Here is a 21,276-nt window from a genome sequence, read left to right as displayed (position 1 = left end):
TAGCATCCGGGGCAGCTTGGTGACTGACACTTTGCCAAACTGCATGTCTGTAATGCCGCCCTGTGTTTATGTGACGGGGGCAGGAGGAACCCACTTTCTGTTAATAAGAGGATAGTTTTCCTGTGTGTTGAAAATAAAGGATTTGTTCCCAACACTCTCCTGCAGCAGGTGTGGCTGCGCCGTTGGGAGTTTGATGATAGACGCAGCCGTGCACCGTTAAGTGGACAGGCAGCCAGTGGGTGCTGGGGTTGGCGTCGAGCCTGGGTTTGCTCATGGCGTGCAGACAGGTGTGTCCTGGGGTTGAGACTGTCTCCTACCTCCTGGTGTTCAGAGTTGCTCACGTGTCCACTCGGTAGAAGTGTTGTCTTGATCAAGGGGAGGATTGGAGTTTGGGGAGAGTGTTGACGTCGGGCGGTCCAGGTGAGGTCCCCTCTGCTGGCCGCTGATCTGGGTTGGGGTTGCTGAGCAGGTGCAGGTTGGTCACGTGACCCCAGGCATGGCTGTGCCCCATGGAGCTCCCGTCCCTTTTCTCGTGAGGACGGTCCCTTCCTGGCATGGTGGTTGGGGAGACTGTCCAAGAGGAAGACGAGGATGGGTGTGGGATGTGGCAAAGCAGCCTCCTGGCCGTCTCCCTCACACTGGGACCCTGGAAGGGGCTCCCGGGGAGGGGGGGCAGCATCCTGGGTGTGATGATAGGCACTGGGTTCCAAACTTCAGTCCATTTAGAATTCAGAGCCAGGGTCAGTTCCGGCACGCGGACTCCGTGTTTCGAGCGGTGCCGGTGTGCAGGTCGGCTTTTCAGCTGGAGGCTTGACGAACTACAAAGCAGATCAGCTCTCTCAGAGGAAGCTGCGTGCTCCAAGTGCAGGATAGCCGGCGATTTCCGACTGTTAGTGTCGGAAAAGAGACTGCAGCTGTCTCGCTGTTACTGCTTACGCAGGTTGCGTGTTACGTGATGGCTTCGGGGTATGTCAGGGTTGAATGGGGCAACATTATGAAACGTAATTTCTTTCTGCTCTTCAAGCGTGGAGACTGAGGGGTTCCAGTGACGTCCGTGGCGCACACTGGTTGTCCGCAGGCAGCGCTGCCCCACGGGGCTCCCGACGGGGCTGGGGGGTGTCTGGTTGGTCAGCAAAGATGCTGTTTTCCCTCATGTTTCATGCAGATCATGAAAGTGAGCTTTCTCTGTTGTGAAGATTTTGTCCACAGTCTGCTAAGGAATGAGTTTGCGGAATTAAAAAAAAAAAAAAAATACCCTAACGTGGAAAGAGAAAAGGGAGGTGGCAGTGTCTCTCCAGTCAGGGCTGGGGTTTGGTGTGTCGGCGCTGCGTCCTGGCCAGAGCTTCCTCCCGGAGCTGTCGCAGTCCGCCCCTCTGCACGTGGCCAGGACGCGGGGTTTGGTGCAGGCACCACGTTCCCAGGGCCCGTCTGCCCCAGGAGTCAGTGTGAGGGATTGTCATCTCGGGCACAGTGACTGCTGGTTTCCCAGGCGGGCCAGCACTCTCCTCTGGCCGTGGTCCCTCAGACACGGAGACAGATTCCCCAGGGGGTGAGGCTCCCATAGAGCGGTTGTCCCCATGGGAGAAGACAGGGCAGGGAAGGGCATGTGGCACCCAGGGTGGCACTGGAGTGCATGCAGGTGGTGGGAGAGGCCCTCCAGCTGCTGTGGGGTATGTGCCAGGGGAGGCCTGCGCTGTCCTCGTTCAAGTTCTTCCCTTAGTGCCTACATGGCCGTCCTGTGCTGTGGCCATGGTGTGCACATGGCCGTCCTGTGCTGTGGCCATGGTGTGCACACGGCCATCCCATGTGGCGACCGTGGTGTGCATGTGGCCATCCTGTGTGATGATTGTGAGTCATACGCGGCCGTCGGCTGTGATGACCATGGTATATACATTACCATCGCATATGATAACCATGATACATCCATGGCCATCATGTGTGATGACCATTGCGTGTATGTTGCCGTCATGTGTTACGACCATGGTACATATGTTGCTGCCGTGTGTGATGACCGTGGTGTTTATGTTGCTGTCATGTCTGACGACCATGGTACCTATGTGGTCGTGTGTGATGACCGTGGTGTGCATGTGGCCGTCCTGTGACAACTTATGCTACATATGTGGCCATTGTGTGTGATGACCGTGGTGTGCATGTGGCTGTCCTCTGATGACTTATGGTACATGCATGGCCGTCTTGTGTGATAACCATGGTATGTACATTGCCATCACATGTGACCATGGTACATGTATGGCTATCATGTGTGATGACCATGGTGTGCATGTGGCCATCCTGTGACGACTTATAGTACATGCATGGCCATCGTGTGTGATGACCATGGTGTGTAAGTTGCCATCATGTGTGAGGACCATGGTACATGCATGGCTGCTGTGTGTGATGACCATCGTGTGTGAGGACCGTGGTGCGTCTGTGGCCGCCATGTGTGATGACCATCGTGTGTGAGGACCGTGGTGCGTCTGTGGCCGCCGTGTGTGATGACCGTCGTGTGTGAGGAACGTGGTGCGTCTGTGGCCGTCCTTGCACTCTGCCACCCTGAGCCGGTGGAGCAGTGAGACTGCTTTTCAGCAGGCTGAGCTCTGTCCAGGAGGGAGCATTGCTACTCCCGTGTTTGCAGAAATCATGATCCGGTTTCATGCAGAATCGTTAGTGAAAGAAAGATGGCTTTTCCTCCCACCGTCTGAGAGGACGTGGAGAAGCTGGAACTGTAGTCGCTCAGGGGGAATTTGTTCACTGTAGGTAGGAGGCCGCACGTGGGAGAGGAAGGCATTAAACACGGGGTGCAGCTGCTTCCTCTGTGTGCTGAGGGGAAACGGGGCAGGCAGCTACGTGGTCTCAGGAGGAACACGGGGCAGCCGCGTGGTCTCTGGAGGGGAACACGGGGCGGCCGCATGATCTCTGGGGGGGGAACACAGGGCAGCCGCGTGGTCTCTGGGGGGGAACACGGGGCGGCCGCGTGGTCTCTGGGGGGAACACGGGGCGGCCGCGTGGTCTCTGGGGGGAACACGGGGCGGCCGCGTGGTCTCTGGGGAGGAACACGGTAAACTGGGGAGGACCCGGATGTGATCTTCAAGACTTGGCAAAGGCAAACCAGAGGGATTAAATACATTCTCAACAGAGGGCACTCACCCTGCTCTTCTGTTCCCACTCCTGTTCTTTGTCTCTCTTCTGATAAGAGACCCAGGTTGGATGTGTCTGGGGAGACCCTGGGACTCTCCCAGAGGCTCCCTCTCAGGGCTGTGGCTCCAAGTACGTCGTTGGTGCCCAGAGCGATGCTGATGCGTAGCAGGCGCTTGATGGATATCGGAGGATAGAGGCAGAGTGACGGTGCGGAACTGTTCTGGAACATTCTCTGACGAGGACTGTGGTTCAGGACATTTCAGGCTGCCCAGCACGGGGCGCTACGCAGTGACCTCAGTTTGTCAAGCGAGGAAGTGAATGTGGGCTTAAATACTACTTCAGATTTACAACCATTGGAGAGGCTGACTCATTTGAAATTTGTTGTGCCTCAGAAGTTCTTGTTCTTTTATTTGAGAGAAAAATACACACACACACACGGAGCTCCATCCACTGACTCACTCTCCAGATGCCACCAATAGCCAGGGCTGGACCAGGCCAAAGCCAGTTCTGAGAACACTCAGGTTTCTCCTGTGAGTGACAGGGACCCAGTTACTTGAGCCATCATGGCCCCTTCCCCGGCTCTGCCTCGGCAGGAGCCAGAGAGGGGATCTGGAGCTGGATATGTTTTTAAGATTTATTTATTTGAAAGGCAGAGTTGCAGAGAGAGAGATGCCTTGCTCCGCTGGTTCACTCCCCAGATGGCTGCAATAGTCAGAGCCCAGGCCAAAGCCAGGAGCCTGGAACTCCATCTGGGCCTCCCACGTGGATGGCAGGGGCCCAAGGCCTTGGGTCATCATCCACTGCCCTCCCAGGTGCACTAGCAGGGAGCTGTATTGGAAGTGGAGCGGCTGGGACCGGTGACTGTATGGGATGCCAGCATCACAGGAGGCTGTTTAACCCTCTGTGCCACAGTGCTGGCCGCAGAGCTGGGTGCTGAACCCAGCACTGACTGTGGGACACTGGCGTCCTACCCCGCGTCTTAGCCAGGGGCAGGTGGCTAAGGCTCTGAAGGCTGTGCTGCTGGGAGGTAAAGCAGAACATGGAGAAAGCACTGCCTGGGGCCGGCGGGTGGCGGAGCCGGTAAAGTCGCCTCCAGTGCCAGCATCCCTTATGGGCGCCGGTTCGAGTCCCGAATGCTCTACTTCCAATCCAGCTCTCTGGTATGGCCTGGGAAAGCAGTGGAAGATGGCCCAAGTCCTTGGGTCTCTGTACCACATGGGAGACCCAGAAGAAGCTCCTGGGTTTGGATCAGTGTAACTCTGGACATTGTGGCCAACTGGGGAGTGAACCAGCAGATGGAAGACCTCTCTCTCCCTCTCCCTCCCTCCCTCTCTGTCCCTCTCTCCCTCTCTCTCTCTCCCTCTCTTTCTCTCTCTTCCTCCCTCCCTCTCTCCCCCTCTCTCCCTCCCTCCCTCCCTCTCTCCCTCTCCCTCCCTCCCTCTCTCCCTCTCCCTCCCTCCCTCCCTCCCTCCCTCCCTCTCTCCCTCTCTCCCTCTCTCCCTCTCTCCCTCTCTCCCTCTCTGTGTGTAACTCTGACTTTCCAATAAACAAACAGATCTTAAAAGGCGACACTGCCTGCTGACCAGAGGTGCAGGTAGGGAGGTGTCTAAGGAGGAAGGTTCCAGAGAGCAGAGGGGGCAGGGCTCAGGGCTCTGTGGGACCCTGGACAGGAGCAGGGCCAGCTCTGTGGCCTTCAGACATGTGGGTCACCTCGGGTGAGTTAGAGCAGGACCTGGGCGCCGAGGCCTGGGCTCCTTTGGAAGCAGGGGCGTGGCCGCCTGCCTGGAGAGGGAGGTGGGGCTGGGGGTTGAGCAGCCCCTGCCTGCGGCACTTGGAAGCACACCCCGAGGGCCCTCCTGCGACGCTGGGTGCTGTGCTCTCCCATCGGCACAGTGCGGTGCGTGCGGGGCTGACTGAGCCCTCGGGCTGTGGCACTCATGTTGTCACCCCGTCCACACCGACCCCAAGGCGCGAGAGTGATGGCGCTGGCCATCTGTGCCCACGAGGGGCCCGGAGTGCTGCTGTGTTGAATGGCTAGATGGGGGAGACGCCGCGTGCCGGGGTTGCCGGGATCCATGGGGAGAGTGGCTTCCACTCGGGAGATCTGTGATGAGGGGGATACGTCGGAGCCGCTGCTGCCGGGAAGCTCAGCCGCCGTGTGTGCCAGTGCTCCGCCCCCTGACCGTGCAGGCTGTGACGCAGGCTCTGTCCTCCGTGGCGTGTGCGTGAGCGAGCAAGGCGTGTGTAGAGCTCAGTGCTGTCCTCGGGGTGGAACCCCACCCAGGGCTGCGCGGGGACAGGTGTAGCAGTGGACGGGGGTGTGGCCACGATGGTGGCTGCAGGTGTGACTCGCGCTTGCCCTCCCGTCCTCTCCTTCATCACCTCCCCTCCCCCCTCACCTCCCCTCCTCATCACCTCCCCTCCCCCATCACCTCCCCTCCCCCACCACCTCCCCTCCCCCATCACCTCCCCTCCCCCATCACTTCCTCCTCCCCCTCCCCCTCCCCCTCATCACCTCCCCTCCCCCTCTCACCTCCTCCTCATCATCATCTCCCCCTCCCCCTCTCACCACCCCTCCTCACCATCTCCTCCTCCCCCTCTCACCTCCCCTCCTCATCACCTCCCCCTCCCCCTCCCACCTCCTCCTTCTTCTCATCTCCCCCTCCCCCTCTCACCTCCTCATCTCCCCCTCCCCCTCTCACCTCTCCCTCCTCATCACCTCCCCCTTCCCCTCCCCTCCCCTCCTCATCACCTCCCCCTCTCCCTCTCACCTCCCCCTCCTCATCATCTCCCCTCTCACCTCCCCCTCCTCCCTCACCTCCCCTCTCCTCCCTCACCTCCTCACCTCCTTGCCTGCTCCCAGTTGTTCCACGCTCTCCATGGCTTTGGCTGCCACTTATCCCCTAACCCAGCACCACGCCAGGCTGCAGGCCCCAATGGCTGCTGCCCACTGCAGCCACTCCTGGTGAGTGCAGCCCGAGTGCACCTTTTCTCTCACAGCCCCATGGCCTGGTTCCCCTCTCAGATAAAATGTCTCACATCTCGGCCCCCAGCCCAAGCCACAGACAGGGGCATCGTTTTCTTTGGTTTTTAATTCGCGAGACAGAAGGAGCTCCCATCCAGCGATGCGCTCCCCAAACGCCTGCGATGGCTTGAGCAGGAGCTGGGAGCCAGGACCTCCGTCCAGGTCTCCACATGGAGGGCAGCTCCTCCCCGGGTGTGCACTGGCAGAAGGAGGCGGGGCCAGGCCTCCACGTCAGGATCCCCAGTGTGGGATGTGGGTGCCCTGGGCACTCCCAGGGCAGCATCGTGAAATGCCTTCCAGTTCCGTGCCAGCCCCAGTGGGCATGGGAGCCTTGTTGGTCAGGTTTGCCCACTCTGTGGTCCATCTCCTGCATCCCTGTGGCCCCGCATCTCCGTGGCCCTGCGTCACCACGGCCCTCTGTCCCCATGGCCCTGTTTCCCCGTGGCCCCGTGTCTCCATGGCCCCGCATCTCCATGGCCCCACGTCTCCGTGGCCCTGTGTCCCTGTGGCCCCGCATCTCCATGGCCCCGCATCTCCGTGGCCCCGCATCTCCGTGGCCCCGTGTCCCAGTGGCCCTCTGTCCCCGTGGCCCTGTTTCCCCGTGGCCCTGTGTCTCCTTGGCCCCATGTCCCTGTGGCCCCGCCTGTGTTCAGGCCTCACTTCCTGACTGACACCCGCTGTCCCGGTTAGATCTGTCCGACCTCATGGATTCTTCCCCTGTCTGTAAAGCACACTGAAGTTGGACTTCTGAGGGTGTGCTGTTGTCCTCGCGTTCCTGGTGTCGCGTGACTCCCCGTCTGTCAGCCCGCTTGGAGACACTGAAGCTGTGTCCCGCCGGCTTGGAGGGGCCCGCCACAAGCCCGGGGCGCCTGCTGGGGGCCTCTGACGGGGCACTTGCCGCCTTGGCTTTTCCACCACTTCTGTGTCCCAGGAAGCACTGGTCTGGGTTTCTGTTTTTTTGTTGTTTTTTTTTTTTTTTTTTCAACCCTGGAATTACTCTTAGCTAGTTTTCCGGGCTACCTCCCAGGGACAGAGTTTCATAAGGTGCTTGGAGGGAATAAAATGCACATTTTTGAGGATGAAAATCTGATGGCTTGTCTCCTAGGGATGGGCACACTTTGTAACGACAGCAGAGTATCCTCCAACCCGGGTACGAGTTTTTTGGGCTTATTGGAAATGTGGTGCTGGGAAGAATAAAAGAACATTGAGCAGCGTGGAAGTTGGAAACCGCCCCTGGCGTCCAGTCCCACACCCGGATTGCCAGGCACTGCGGGCAGCTCGGCTGTCGCCCCAGGCCGCCGGGCTCCTGGGATAGTGACCCAGAAAAGCACTGCTGTGGGCGGAGCCTGGCGGGGCTTCCCGCACCTGAGCAGCTTCTGATGCTGTTCCCAGGTGACACAGGGACACCTGCGTCGCCGGCAGCGCCCCTTGGCCGGCTGGGGTTTCCCCGGCACTTAGCGGCCCACGAGGAAGTGACGGGAATTTTTCCGTGCGCTCAGACCCAGGAGCAAACAGAAGCCCAGGCCCTTCGTCGTTCGGGGAAACTCCTGGGGAAGGAAGCGGTGCCGTGGGGGCCTAGGATGGGGTCCTCCTGTGCTGAGTTACACAGATCTTCCGTTGGCTGATTCACCCCCCGCACGGCAGCCAGGGTCCTGGGACTCCACCCAGGTCTCCCACACGGGCGACAGGGGCTCAAGCACTTGGACCTCCTTCCGCGACTGGGAGCTGGATCAGAAGTAGAGCAGCGGGGACTCAAACCAGCTCCTGTTGCAGGTGGTAGTGGCTTGACCATTGCGCCAGAGCACCTGCCCCTCAAAATGCGTCCTTGAGCCCCTCTCTGCCCGGCAGCTTCTGTCACTCCGGCAGACCCCGCTTCCTGACTGTCTGGAGGAGCTGAGTCATGGGCAGAACCGTCTGAGCTTGTGTTTCCCACTCGCTGGCCGCGCTGCAGTCACGGTCGCACATGGCCGGGGTGCTGCTGCCTGTGGGGGTACTTGCGGGGTGCACCTGCTTGTGCCCGGCTCCAGCAGGGCAGCCGGCAGCTCGGCCCTGTGTGTGCTGTCCTCCTCTCGCTCAGCCGAGTGAGGCAGAGCTGCACATGGTGTCCCGGGGGCAGTTCTTGGGGTGAGTCGGCAGCAGGTGGGACCTGCGGGGATGGCGGGTCCAGGCCCCATCTCACCTGCTCCCGCGGGAGCACCGTGAGCCCCCTGTGGGGCCCTCCACGTGGCTCCGCCAGGCAGTGGCCTCTGCTTCTCGGGCCGGCTGGTGCACCACCCATGGTTCGTTGTCCCTTGGGGAGTTCCGCTTCCTTTTTTATCGCTCATGGAGCGTTTTTCCCATGGAATTCCCCACTGCTCGCCGGATTCACTCTGATTTCGTCTTTGAATTCGTAACCAGGCTGCCAGGGGATGCTTTCCTGATGACTTCACAGCCCAAGATAGAGGCTGAGAAATACTTGGCAGCAGAGAAGGAAACGTTAGACGTCTTGGGTCCAGTTCAGTGGACCGGCCGCTGACCGCCACGTAGGCTGGGCCGAGTCGCTGTCCCTCAGTGAATGAACGGAAGAGCAGTCAATCCTGACATGCCGCCACTTCCCGTCACTCTCCCAGGCTCTGGGGTGTAGACGGCAACGGCCCGGCCGCTGGGTGCACAGCGTGCGTCTGCCTCTGTGCAGCGGGCGCCGGCACCCCAGGCAGCTGGCAGTGCGTGGCGAAGCCTGGGTTAGAGGACAGACGTGCTTTTTCTTTCTGCTTGAACAGAGGAGTTTGTGGGGTGGGGGCTGCCGATGGGCAGCAGGTGAGCGCAGGGCTCCTCCCGAGGGGCTCGCTCGCCTTGGCCGTGGGCCCGGGCGCACCTGCTGGCACGGGCCCCAGGGGTTAAGTCAGTGTGGACTCAGAACGGAGCCTCATGCTGTCTTCCGTGACCCCCGTCAGGGCTCAGGCCCTTGTAGGGACACCTCGGGGGGGCGCTGTCCACAGCTGGTGAGATGCCCCGGGGTGGACGCTGCTCCGGGTCTGACTGCCCATGGGACCTGCCAGCCGCTGTGTCCCCACAGCGTGCTTCAGACATGTCTGGGACGTGTCGTGATACAGGACAATTCAGGTAAAGCAGAACTGGGCCCCAGAGCCCAGGCTTGGGTGCAGGGAGTGCTCCTCACTGCACGTTCTGGGCGGGACTCACAGGGTGCAGCGGCCTCCCCACCAGGAGGGGCAGGGCCCGGTGTTGGTCCTGGGGTCCCCGTGGGCTCCGAGGAACGGCGGCGGCCGAGTCCCAGCAGTCCTGTCACTCAGCATGCAGGGCCGATGCGGCGTGGCCACGAGTTGAGCTCCGCCTGCTCGGGACTGCAGGCTGCGGGCCCCCTCCCCGGCCTCGGGGCTGGGCTGGCCTTGGACTTGCTCCCCTTGATGGAGGTGGCCAGGTCCCCCCTGCACTGCTCTCAGCCATGCTCTCCGTGCTTGCAATACTGCTGGGGGGGCGGGGGGGGGCCTTTGTGGCCGGAAGCCAGTGGGGCCTGCAGCAGGGGCGGGGGCCATGGGGGCAAGCGGCTGAGGACCGGCCCGGCCAGCGCGAGGAGTCCTGGGGGACGAGGACCGTTGATGCCCGAGGCCGCAGCAGTGGGCAGCGCCCAGCAGAAGCTGTGGAACTAGACGAGAAAAGACGCAGTTGAAGGCTCTTCCCTGACCCTCTCCAGGCACTCATCTGGTTACACCTGAGCTTCCGGGTGGGAATTTTGCAGAAACCTGGGTCAGGTGAGGATTTACCCAGCATGCAGCGTGCTTGCCGTGTCGCCCACAGCCCAGAGGCGGCGCCTGGTGCAGAAGTGTGTTCTGGTGCCCAGAGCTCCTGCCCGCCCCCTGCTCTCCAGAACTGCCCCCCCCCCCCACCGAGGGCCAGGACGTGTCCTGGGAGGGAGACCTTGGCACTCCATGCTCTTCCACCTGAGGCTGAGAAACTGGGTCTCTGCAGACGGGGCGCAAGCCACTGACCCTCCCCTCTGCCCCCTGGCCAGCATTACTGGCCGGCAGGGGCCTGTTGGCATTCTGGGAGAGGCTTGGGTCTGGCAATGCCAGGTCGGGGGGGGGGGTCTCGTCCGCTGCCCGAAGCCAGGTGCAGGGTCACGGGGCTCAGCTGGACCACCTCGGCCGGAGCCGTGTCAGGAGCTGTGTCCAGGCCTCAGAACCCCCTCACTGCAGGGTCAGGGCAGGACGGCCTCCTCCGGTGGAGGGAGCAGCATCCGGGAACCTTGGGAGTTGGAGCTGGCCAGGAGGCGTCTTCTCGCTGCAGCCAGATGGTTCTCTGGGGACCCTCCGGGGAGCCGTGTTTCCGGAAGGCGGCCTGGGACTCTTCCAGGCCCTGCCTGGGGGACGCACGCTGCTGCAGTCTTGCAGGCCTTTCTGTGGGCTGACTCCAGCCCCTCCCTCCTGGCTGGGCTCCCCGGACCACCCCGAACACATCCCCACTGCCCCCGCGTTCCCACAGCGACATCTGTGTCTGGAGCTGCAGGGGAGAGGCTGCTGGCCTGCGGGGTACACCTCCCCCTGCCCCAGTCTTTGCTCTCTTTGGGAGATGCCATGTGCAAGGCAGCTGTGCTGGCACCTCCGAGCACGCAGCCGTGTGCCCACCACCGTGGGGGCGGCCTTTTCTCTAGAATTCTGTGCACATCATTGGTTTCTGCTGGTTTGGTGGCCTGGCTCCTTGCGCGAGTGTCGGGCCCTGGCGGCTGTGCGGACGCAGAGGCCCTGGGGCACTGGCTGGGGTCTCTGGAGCTTGGTGTGCAGGTGGCAAAGCACGGTGTGTGGGCCTCCGGCCCTCTCGGCGCTGGTGAAGCTGTGAGCTGACCAGCGGAGCAGGGCCCTGGGGCTCTGGAGTCCAGGCCAGACAGGAAGCCCAAGAGCCGTCCCCAGGGGTGTTCTCTTCCCGGCGCCAAGGCAGTGCAGTGGAGGGGCTCCCTGGGGTGCTGGTGCGGAGCGCTGGGGTCTATCAGCACAGCTCTGCTTCGGTTTCCTGCCCGGAGCCACGTAGCTGTCAGGTTCTGCTTGATAAACAGTGCTCCGTGCTCAGGAAGACTGTTTGTAAACCGCAGCTTCAGAGGCCGACTTCTAGTAAAAACAAACAGAGGGGCAGCCTCTTGAGCCGAGCGGCTGAGGGTGACGTCACTGGGACCCACAGAGCTCTGTCCACAGGCATCTAAGCCGCCGTCTGAGTCCAAGCACAGGGGCATTCCTGTGTGGCCGCTGCGGCACCAGGGAGCTCCTGGCCGCACACACAGGGCATACGGGCTGGAACCCTCAGGAAACACACGGATGCTGACATCCCTCACTGTGTGCTGAGAAGGTAGACACACAGATGCTGACACAGCTCACCGTGCACTGACACACACAGGTACACACACAGCTCACTGTGCACTGACACACACAGGTGCCGACACAGTTCACTGTGCACTGACACAGGTGCTGACACAGCTCACCGTGCACTGACACACACAGGTACACGCACAGCTCACCATGCACTGACACACACAGGTACACACACAGCTCACTGTGCACTGACACACACAGGTACACACACAGCTCACCATGCACTGACACACACAGGTGCTGACACAGCTCACCGTGCATTGACACACACAGATGCTGACACGGCTCACTGTGCACTGACACACACAGGTGCTGACACAGCTCACTGTGCACTGACACACACAGGTACACACACAGCTCACCATGCACTGACAACACAGGTACACACACAGCTCACTGTGCACTGAGAACACACAGGTACACACACAGCTCACCGTGCACTGACACACACAGGTGCTGACACAGCTCACCATGCACTGACACACACAGGTGCTGACGCAGCTCACCATGCACTGACACAGGTGTCGACACAGCTCACCGTGCACTGACACACACAGGTGCTGACACGGCTCACTGTGCACTGACACACACAGGTGCTGACACAGCTCACCGTGCACTGACACACACAGGTACACACACAGCTCACCGTGCACTGACACACACAGGTACACACACAGCTCACTGTGCACTGACACACACAGGTACACACACAGCTCACTGTGCACTGACACAAGTACACACACAGCACACCGTGCCCTGACTCACACAGCTGCTGACACAGCTCACCGAGCACTGACACACACAGGTACACACACAGCTCACCGAGCACTGACACACAGGTACACACACAGCTCACTGAGCACTGACATACACAGGTACACACACAGCTCACTGTGCACTGACACACACAGGTACACACACAGCTCACCGTGCACTGACACACAAAGCTGCTGACACAGCTCACCATGCACTGACACACACAGGTGCTGATGCACCTCACCGTGCACTGACACACACAGGTGCTGACACAGCTCACCATGCACTGACACACACAGGTACACACACAGCTCACCGTGCACTGACACACAAAGCTGCTGACACAGCTCACCATGCACTGACACACACAGGTGCTGATGCACCTCACCGTGCACTGACACACACAGGTGCTGACACAGCTCACCATGCACTGACACACACAGGTACACACACAGCTCACCGTGCACTGACACACAAAGCTGCTGACACAGCTCACCGTGCACTGACACACACAGGTACACACACAGCTCACCGAGCACTGACACACACAGGTGCTGACACAGCTCACCGTGCACTGAGAACACACAGGTGCTGACACAGCTCACCATGCACTGACACACACAGGTACACACACAGCTCACCGTGCACTGACACACAAAGCTGCTGACACAGCTCACCGTGCACTGACACACACAGGTACACACACAGCTCACCGAGCACTGACACACACAGGTGCTGACACAGCTCACCGTGCACTGAGAACACACAGGTGCTGACACAGCTCACCATGCACTGACACACACAGGTGCTGACACAGCTCACCGAGCACTGACACACACAGGTACACACACAGCTCACCGAGCACTGACACACACAGGTGCTGACACAGCTCACTGTGCACTGACACACACAGGTGCTGACACAGCTCACCGTGCACTGACACACACAGGTACACACACAGCTCACCATGCACTGACACAGGTACTGACACAGCTCACTGTGCACTGACACAGGTGTTGACGCAGCTCACTGTGCACTGAGCGCCTCCAGGGTGCAAACCGAGCAGCCACTGTGGGGGGCTCTGGGAGTTTGTTCCGCGGGCTACAAACACCTTTGCTCTCTGGCAGCTCTGCAGGGGCTTCTGGGGACGTCCTGGACATGTGTTCCGTGTGAGCGGGATGCTGCAGGGGGGATGCCCTTGCCTCTCCTTAAGGCAGGTCTGAGCCCCACACGTGACATTGGGGTCCTCACGCATGGGCAGAAGCCGATGACTGTCATGTTCCATTGGGCCCCGGAGGCACGGAGCTGTTGGATTTCTGTAGCTTGGAGATTCTGGGATGACTAATGGCTCCCCTGTCAAACCCTGGTCGTAATTCAGAGTTGAGTTGTTCTACTCCCACGTCCACGGAGGTAGGTGTTTAAGATGGGGGGTGTTTGGTGCAGCAGTAAGGCGCTGCTCGGGTCGCCTGTGTCACTTCTCCGAGGCCTGCGTTCAAGTTCTGCTCCACTTCCGACTCAGCTTCCTGCACATGTAGACCCCGGGAGGCAGCAGTGGTGACTCAAGTCCCTGGGCCCCTGCCACTCACACGGGAGCTGGCACGTGGGAAACCCCCTCTCCCCTCTCCGCCCTTCAGATAAGCAAGATGAAAGAGGGTGCCCTCTAAGCTTGACCCGGCCGCAGGGGTCCTGGGTTCTCTCACACCCTGCTCCTCGGCAGGCGGGAGGCGCGTTCTCGGCCGCTGTGTCCTTGCCTTTCTCTGCCCAGCGAGCAGGAGCTGCGAGTCCACGCCAGGGTGTGACGCGTTCAGAGCCCCGGGCGTTAGCACCCGGTCACTGGAGGCAGGCTGTGTCCGTGAGCCGTGCCCGGTCTCGGCTGGCCTGCGGGTCACTGCGGGGATCTGCCGGGGGATCCCGACCACCACAGAACCAGCAGCCTCGCTTGGGTCCCCTCGGGAGCGGGCGTCTCCGGCCTGGGGCCTGCTCAGTGTGTGCCTGCCTTGTTAGCGCCTGTGGGCTCGCTGGTGTGCCTGTCTCTAGTCCACTGCCGTCCCCCTCCCCGGCTCGCTCATGGCAGGCGGCGTGGCGTGGGGCCGCTGGCCCGGCTGTGAGAGGCTGGCAGCATTGGGATCAGTGAGGGCCCCGCTCTTTCTGTGAGGAGACCTCCACCCTGCCCAGCGCTCCCATGACCCCTTCCTGGGCATCGCCCCCTGCCCCGGGACATGGGAATGGCCAAGCTGTGGACAGAAAATGCTGGTGTTGCCATAGTGAGGGTGGCCCCGCTCCACCCACCCGGGGGACTGTGTTGATGATCAGATGAGCAGGTGGCCCACGCCAGCCCAGTGCTAAGGCCGTGGCCGTGGGCCAGTGTCCCTGGTAAGTCAGAGCCACCTGTGGACAGGCGGCAGCTGCCAGTGCCAGGAATTCCCAGAGCACCCCATCGCCTCGTGCCCAAGACTCGGTCCCCCCCCCCATTCTGCTCTTTGTTGTTTTATTTTTTCTTAGATTTAATTATTTATTTGAAAGGGTTACAGAGAAAGAGAACTTCTGTCCATTGATCCTCTCAAATGGCTGCAGTAACCCAGCTTGGGCCAGGCTGACGCGGGGAGCTGGATCGGAAGTGGAGCAGCTGGGACTGCATCTGGTGCTCACATGGGTCGCAGCGCGGCAAGGGGCAGCCTAGCCCGCGGTGCCACATGCTGCCCCTCCCCGCGCCCCCTTAGTTGGTGTGGCCGTCAGGCCCTCACTCAGAGCTGCGACTTGAGGCCGCCGGGTCCCCATAAAGTGTGGCAGAGGCCAGCAGCTGTGGCTTGTTTGTGTCAGTGGCTGATGCTACAGACTGGAGGAGCTCAGATGGAGCTGCCGCTGTGGGTGGTCACGTGTGTGCCGGCCACTCTGCCACGTTGGTGGATTGAAGACTGTGGCCCAGGACCATCGCAAGCACCTGTTTAAGAAAAGAAGCGAGTGAGCCGGGGACCCCGTTCAGTTTCCTTCCGTTCGCCATCCAGAGTTCCGGCAGGCTCCGTCTCTCGGTGGAGCTAGCGTCCAGCCTGTCTCTGCACAGGGCGCAGGTGTCGATGGGCTTGTGCGTGTTGTGTCTGAGACACGGATCAGCACCCTGCCACTGTCAGCGCACGCGGTAGCCCAAGGGGCTGTTTGGGCAGCAAGAAGGGAGCATTTGTGTGCGTTCACGTGCGTAGGCGTGTGCACTTCACAGACCGTGCGTGGTGGCACCCGTGTCCGTCACTCCTGGAGGCCTTCTGGGCAGCCCGTGTGGATTCTGCTAGCGCTACATGAGAGCCGTGTGCTCCCTGACAGGCGCGAGGTGCGGGGGCTCGTGCAGAGCCGTGTGGTCCTTGACAGGCACAGACATGAGGTGTGAGGGCTCGTGCAGAGCTGTGTGAACCTTGACAGGCACAGACACGAGGTGTGAGGGCTCGTGCAGAGCTGTGTGGTCCTCATCGGGCACGAGGTCTGGGGCTCGTGCAGGCTGGCGCATCTTCCTCATTAGGCTGCTTCCTGTAGAAGCTGGGGGTGGCTTTAGGAGGCGGAGCTGGGCCAGTCCCTCCCCCGCCCACATCTGCAGATGCCGGTGTGGGGTGACTTGTGTCGGGGAACCCTGGCCTGACTCCCCACCCCGGCTGGCTGTGTGGAGGGGGGAAGCTCTGGGTTGTGGTGGTAGGGCTGCGAGGCAAAGACAGTGGGAAAGCCAACCAGTGAACACGCGTGTGCGGTGCACAGAGCACGTGTGGGGACAGCGAGCACACGCTATACGGTGTGGCCATGTGCCGAGCGTGGTGCAGGCCTCGCATCTCCCAGAGCTGAGAGCGGTGGTGACTTCACAGCTGCCCGGGAGCTGGCCCAGGGTTGCCGTGGCCTGTCGGCAGTGGGACAGAAATTCTCCTCTTCCTGCCCTGGGGCAGCGCTGGTGCCTGCTGAGGGTGTCTCTGCCTCCTGGAGGTGCCTTGTGGGGGTCTCCTCACATGGCAAGGGGGGGTGGGTGGCGGAGCCCCTGTCCCTTCACCTCCTCACCTCCCGGGGCCCAGCTCTGTGTGCAGTGGTCTTGAGGGAGTCCCCGCAGGAATCGGGGCGAGACCTTGTCATTCACCCCAGCAGGGCTGTGCCACTGCGTGGGGTCACCACCCCTCCCGGGTCACAGATCACAGCACTTGGGAAGCACTGTGTGGATAAGTGGACACGTGGCTCTCATAGAGACGGGACCCTGGGAGAGGCTCGCTCACGTGGCAGGTGCCCGTCTGCCCACACACGGCCCTGTGGGAGGGAGACAGCCCATGGCAGGTGGTGGTGTCGTGGACAGCTGTAGTCACAGCTGTGATCTCGTAGCACTTAGCAGGAATGAGGGGGCAGTGGACTCTGGGGTCAGCTGAGGGCCCATGGCCTGACCAGAGGTTGTGGCTGAGGCGCCATGTGCCCCAGGCGCCTGGCGTGTCTCCCCCAGGAGCCAGGACCCTGGGTTCTCACAGCTGTCCGACCTTTGGATGTTTGCTATTAGTTTAGAAGTCTTGGATAGGTCACCTGAGGTCTCTGAGCCTCGGATTGGAACCTGGCGAGAAGCTGGAGAAACTGGGAGTGGAAGGTGGGGGCGGGCAGCAGGAGGTGGGCCTCGTGCTGTCACTCCCGTCCAGCCACGGCAGCCTCAGCGCGCGAGGGACCCCGCAGGCCTGGCTCAGAAGTCCGGCGTCCTCGGAGAGCGCCTGCAGCCTCAGGCCGCAGGGCAGGGGCAGAGGCTGCGTGGTGGCCTCCGCGGGTCCCCTGGGAGTCAGGGTTGAAGAAAGCGCCCACGAGTCTTGGGGTGCCGGAGCCTCCGCTGCAGCCCTGAGCTCCCTCTGCTGCAGCAGAATTTGGATTCAGAAATGAGGCTTCCCCTTGGGTGGGGTAGAGGGAGAGTACGCGAGGGGGCTGCTTTCTGCTGGTCTCCAGGATGGGGGCGCCCCTGCAGGTGCCGTGTGTGTGGCCTTGCCGGCCAAGGGAGGGCGGGAGGGTGCGGACGAGTCCTGGTGCCGAGCTCTGGCTCCCTGCCTGCACCCTGCACTGGGGGCTGGGGAGCAGTAAGATCTTTCTAACTGGGTGACGGGGGGATGCACCTGCAGTCAGTGCCTGAGCATAGATCTCGCTCCTCATGAATAAACATCAGGTAGCAGGGACCAGGGTGCGTGTGTGCGCTAAGAAAGCCTCCCACTTCTGACCGTCCTGGACTAACTGGGCCCTGCGGGTCGGGGGCGGGAGCTGGCCAGAGGGGTTGCCATGGCAGCCAGGCCCCTGGGAGGAAGCTGGCTGGGGGTGGGATCTGGGGCACGGTCCATGTGCACAGGGTCCTAGGGAGGAGGCGCTGGCGTCTGGGACCTGAGGGCAGAGCTGAGGCCCTGGCCTGCGGGGGCTAAGCTCCTGCGCTGCCCACAGCAGGCAGTGCAGGGCCGAGGATGGTCGTCACTCCAGGCCGTGAGGGAGGGGAGGCAGGCAGCGTGGGAAATTCCACCAGGTGCCTTTTTTTCATTGTTCACTTGACACAGAGAACGAGGGAGAGAGCTGGCCCACGGATTCACTCCTGCAGCGGCTGGGGAGGCGGCGCTGAAGCCGGGAGCCAGGAACTCCATCCAGGTCCCCCACGTGGGTGGCAGGGGACCAGCTGCGGAGTCATCACCAGGGCCTCCAGGGGCGCGGGGGGGTCTTGACCGGGGCACCGCCACGTGGGACGCGGAGGGCAGCCCTGGGCGCTCAGCTGCCCGTCCCCTCCCGCCCTGCACTCAGCTTTGACGGGAGCTCACGCGAGGTGAGCGGCTGCCGTGTTGAGGTTCTGACGCGGTGGTGTCACACTTCTCATTATGTGCTGTGGCCTGGTTGTGCAGATGCGAGTGTGGTGGGTGCGGGGACAGACCCGGTGCAGCCCAGCCCTGGGCATGTGACTGTGGCCAAGTCCTGACACAGCAGCGCAGGCGTTGCCAGGAGAGGAGCCTGGGCGTCGCCACCACCAGGAGGGAACCCTGGGAGAGATTGGAAGTGTCCAGGAGGCGGGCACAGGCGTCCTTTGGGGGAGAACAGCTGAGGGGCTGTGGCTCAGGGCAGGGGGGGGGGGGCAGCAGCCCCTGCAGCTCTGTGTAGCCCTGTTTTGCCAGAACCAGACGCTTGGTCCGGAAGAGAAACCCTGAGGACAGAGGCCCCCACGGCGCCCTGTGCGATGGCCTCACTGCCACACAGGCGCGCAGCTGGCAGGGAAGCCACTTCCTGGACCCCAGTCCTGTCCTCCCTTCCCCCTCCATGGAGACCCCCAGGAGCACCTGCGGGCCCAGGCCTCCCGTCGTGTCAGCCCTCGGCCCACAGCGCCCCTGCTTTCCTACAAGGAGGGGCTGCAGGGTGCCTGGGCTGGGAGAGCCCCACCACGCGCACCCCAGAGCAGGCATGCAGCCGGCCCGCCCCTCCAGCGTCACCGCCTCCTGGGGCTTTCCCTCGGCTCTGCCCTCGGGCCCCAGGCTGTGCCTGGTATCACACAGATGGCCCCTGGCATTGCCTGTCTTCCTCTCTCAACCCTGAGACAGGGCCTGGAGGCTCGTGGGAGGGGTGGCCCATCGGATCAGCTGGTCCTGGGGGTTATGGGAACCAGGTCAGGTGGGGACGGCTTGGCCGAGTTCTGTTCCTCCTCCCGGAGCAGAGCGTGTGGGCTTGGGCACACAGCTCCCGGCCTTGCCCACGCCGGCAGAGAGAAGGGGAGCCGTGCTCTGTCCACTTCCCGGGGAGTGGGGCCGGGGGTCCAGCCCTGACAGCCTCCTTGCCGAGCGCCAGCTCATGGTGTTGGGGAGACAGACGCTCTGTCCAGCGACCCACGCGTGCCATGCCCCCCGCCCACAGTGGCCCTGCTGCCCACTGTGCCTCACTGCCCCGTGTCCATCACCGTCTTGCAACGCAGCTTTCTCGTACGGTTTAAGTTACCCTAGTGCCTGATGGGACAGAGCCGCAGTTGTTTAAGATCTGTGCAGTTAAGGCTTGACACGCGGGGCTCCCCATTGTATCCTGACTCAGGGGTGCTCCCCAAATGGCCACGATGGTCAGGGCTGGCCAAGCCTGGGTCTCCCTCAAGGGTGCGGGGGCCCAAGCACTTGGGTGGTCCTCCCCTGCTTTCCCAGGCCATTAGCAGGGAGCTGGATCGGAAGTGGGGCAGCCAGGACTCGAACTGGGGGCTCATACGGGTGACGCAGGCGGTGGCTTAGCCTGCTTGCCACTGTGCCGCTGGTCGTCTGCTATTTTAAATCTGATGTGATCTGATGGTCAGAGACCTGCCTTGGAAGTGTCTCCTTACCTTCTAACAGCTTCCTGGCTTTCAGTCTCACATTTTTCTAAAATACTTTTCATTCTAGCAACGTCCTGTTGAGCGGTGAACCAGAGCGCCCTGGGCTGATTACGGCAGCTCAGCTCCAGGCGAACAGGACGGCGCTGCCCTGCACTGGAGTTGTCTCCCTTTCTCTGGCTTCCGGAAGCTTGCTCTGCAGGCAGACTCTGTCCTCGAGGAGCTGAAGGCGGGGGGCGGCGCTCCTGGAGGAGCCGCTGCGGTCACAGGGCGGCCGTGATTCACGCCGGCTCTGTTAGAAACCCCCGCCTTGCACAAGCCCCTGACTCAGTCCGTCAGCTGACGGCGCTCCCTGGAACGCTCCGACATTGCGAAAAGTCAGGGCCGCTTTCCGGAATCCTGACTTCCCGCCCTGAGTCTTTCCCAGCTGGGGGCCCGGCGTCTCTGGTGCCTGTGGGGCTGCAGACAGCAGCCTGGGCCACTCTGCTCGTGGGCTTCCGTGCTCTGCCTTGGCTGGACTCAGGGCTGTGCCTCCCGGTCAGTGTGGCGCCGGGAGGAGGGGCTGATTGTCCCTGTTGAGTGGCGGTCGGTGGTCGGGCTCTTTTGATGGCAGTCAGAACCGCACAGTAGCAGGATTTGGGCAGTGCGCTGACCCCGTTAGCTGCTGTGCAGTGGACCTGGCTCTTGGAGACCTGTCTCACAGACTGAGGGACAGGAGGCGGGCCCAGTGCTCAGTCCCCTGGAATTAAAGTGACCCCCGGTGGTGGGGCGGCCTGTGCCACCCAGGGCAGCTGCCCTCACCGTTCCTGTGCCCGTTGGGCCTTTCTTGGGGGGAAAGATAAATGTGTGTGCGTGTGCGTGAGAGAGCGAGCGAGCGCGCGCGAGATGCAGGCTGTATGTAGAGCTGCCCCAAAGCCTGGCCTTTGGGATCGCTTCCTGGTTTCCACGCAGAGCCGAGCTGCAGACACAGGAACTGGGTGCGTTTGTTTCTCCGTCTCCAAGGAGCCTGCCCCGAGCTGACGCTGCGGGCGGGATGGGAGAGCCCGAGTGACTCACCGAGCACCGGCCGAGCGCGGTGCAGCGGCACTGGGTGGGAGGCTCCTGGGACCGGAGCTCAGCTCGCGGGCTTCCTCGGGTCAGCTGTGTGTGTGCCGCCCGCTGGGCACCTGCCTGGGGCCAGTGTGTTGCTTCTCTAACCTGGTGGTGAGTGTGTCTGTCCTGATGGCCCTGGAAGGCGAAGGCCGCCTGGGTGCCTGGGATCTGGCGCCGGCGCCTCGGGGCTGGCGCAGAGCGGTTCGTAGGCTGCAGTCGCCGCAGCGTCCAGCTGCTGGGCCTGGGTCAGCGCAAGCCGGCGAGGACGGGTTTCCACTGCACTTATCTGGGCCTCGTCCCCAGAGCCGGTGGCAGTGGTGACGTCTGCCGTTGAGGGTCGCCATCACCGGAAGTCAGAGTTGGCATGATTGTTCCCAGCAGCTGCTGGATGAGGTCCCCTGCTGTCTCCTGGACCACGGCTGGGGCGCCCATTGCCTTGTGGCACCCGTGGCCCGCTGATGGCTCCCAAACCCAGCACTGGGTTCTGCCTTCTGTGCCCGTGGCCACCGCTGGCAGGCTGGTGGAGCCAGCAGAAAGGGGCCAGCGACCCTCGTGGGACAGCCCCAGTGGGGGGCTCCGACCGCTGCCCCTGCAGACTCAGTGGCAGTGGCGAG

General features: G+C 62.1%; 1 protein-coding gene across 5 annotated transcripts in view; it reads left to right on the top strand.

Moving 5' to 3' along the window:
- Nucleotides 1–21,276, top strand: part of LHFPL2 (LHFPL tetraspan subfamily member 2) — a 110,929-nt gene that overhangs the window by 68,449 nt on the left and 21,204 nt on the right. The window lies entirely within an intron of this gene.

This window comes from Oryctolagus cuniculus, chromosome 14, assembly GCF_964237555.1.
Source record: "Oryctolagus cuniculus chromosome 14, mOryCun1.1, whole genome shotgun sequence".
Classification (NCBI taxonomy): Eukaryota; Metazoa; Chordata; class Mammalia; order Lagomorpha; family Leporidae; genus Oryctolagus; species Oryctolagus cuniculus.
The sequence above is the reverse complement of the archived record's forward strand: the minus strand, read 5'-3'. Positions and strand labels throughout refer to the sequence as shown.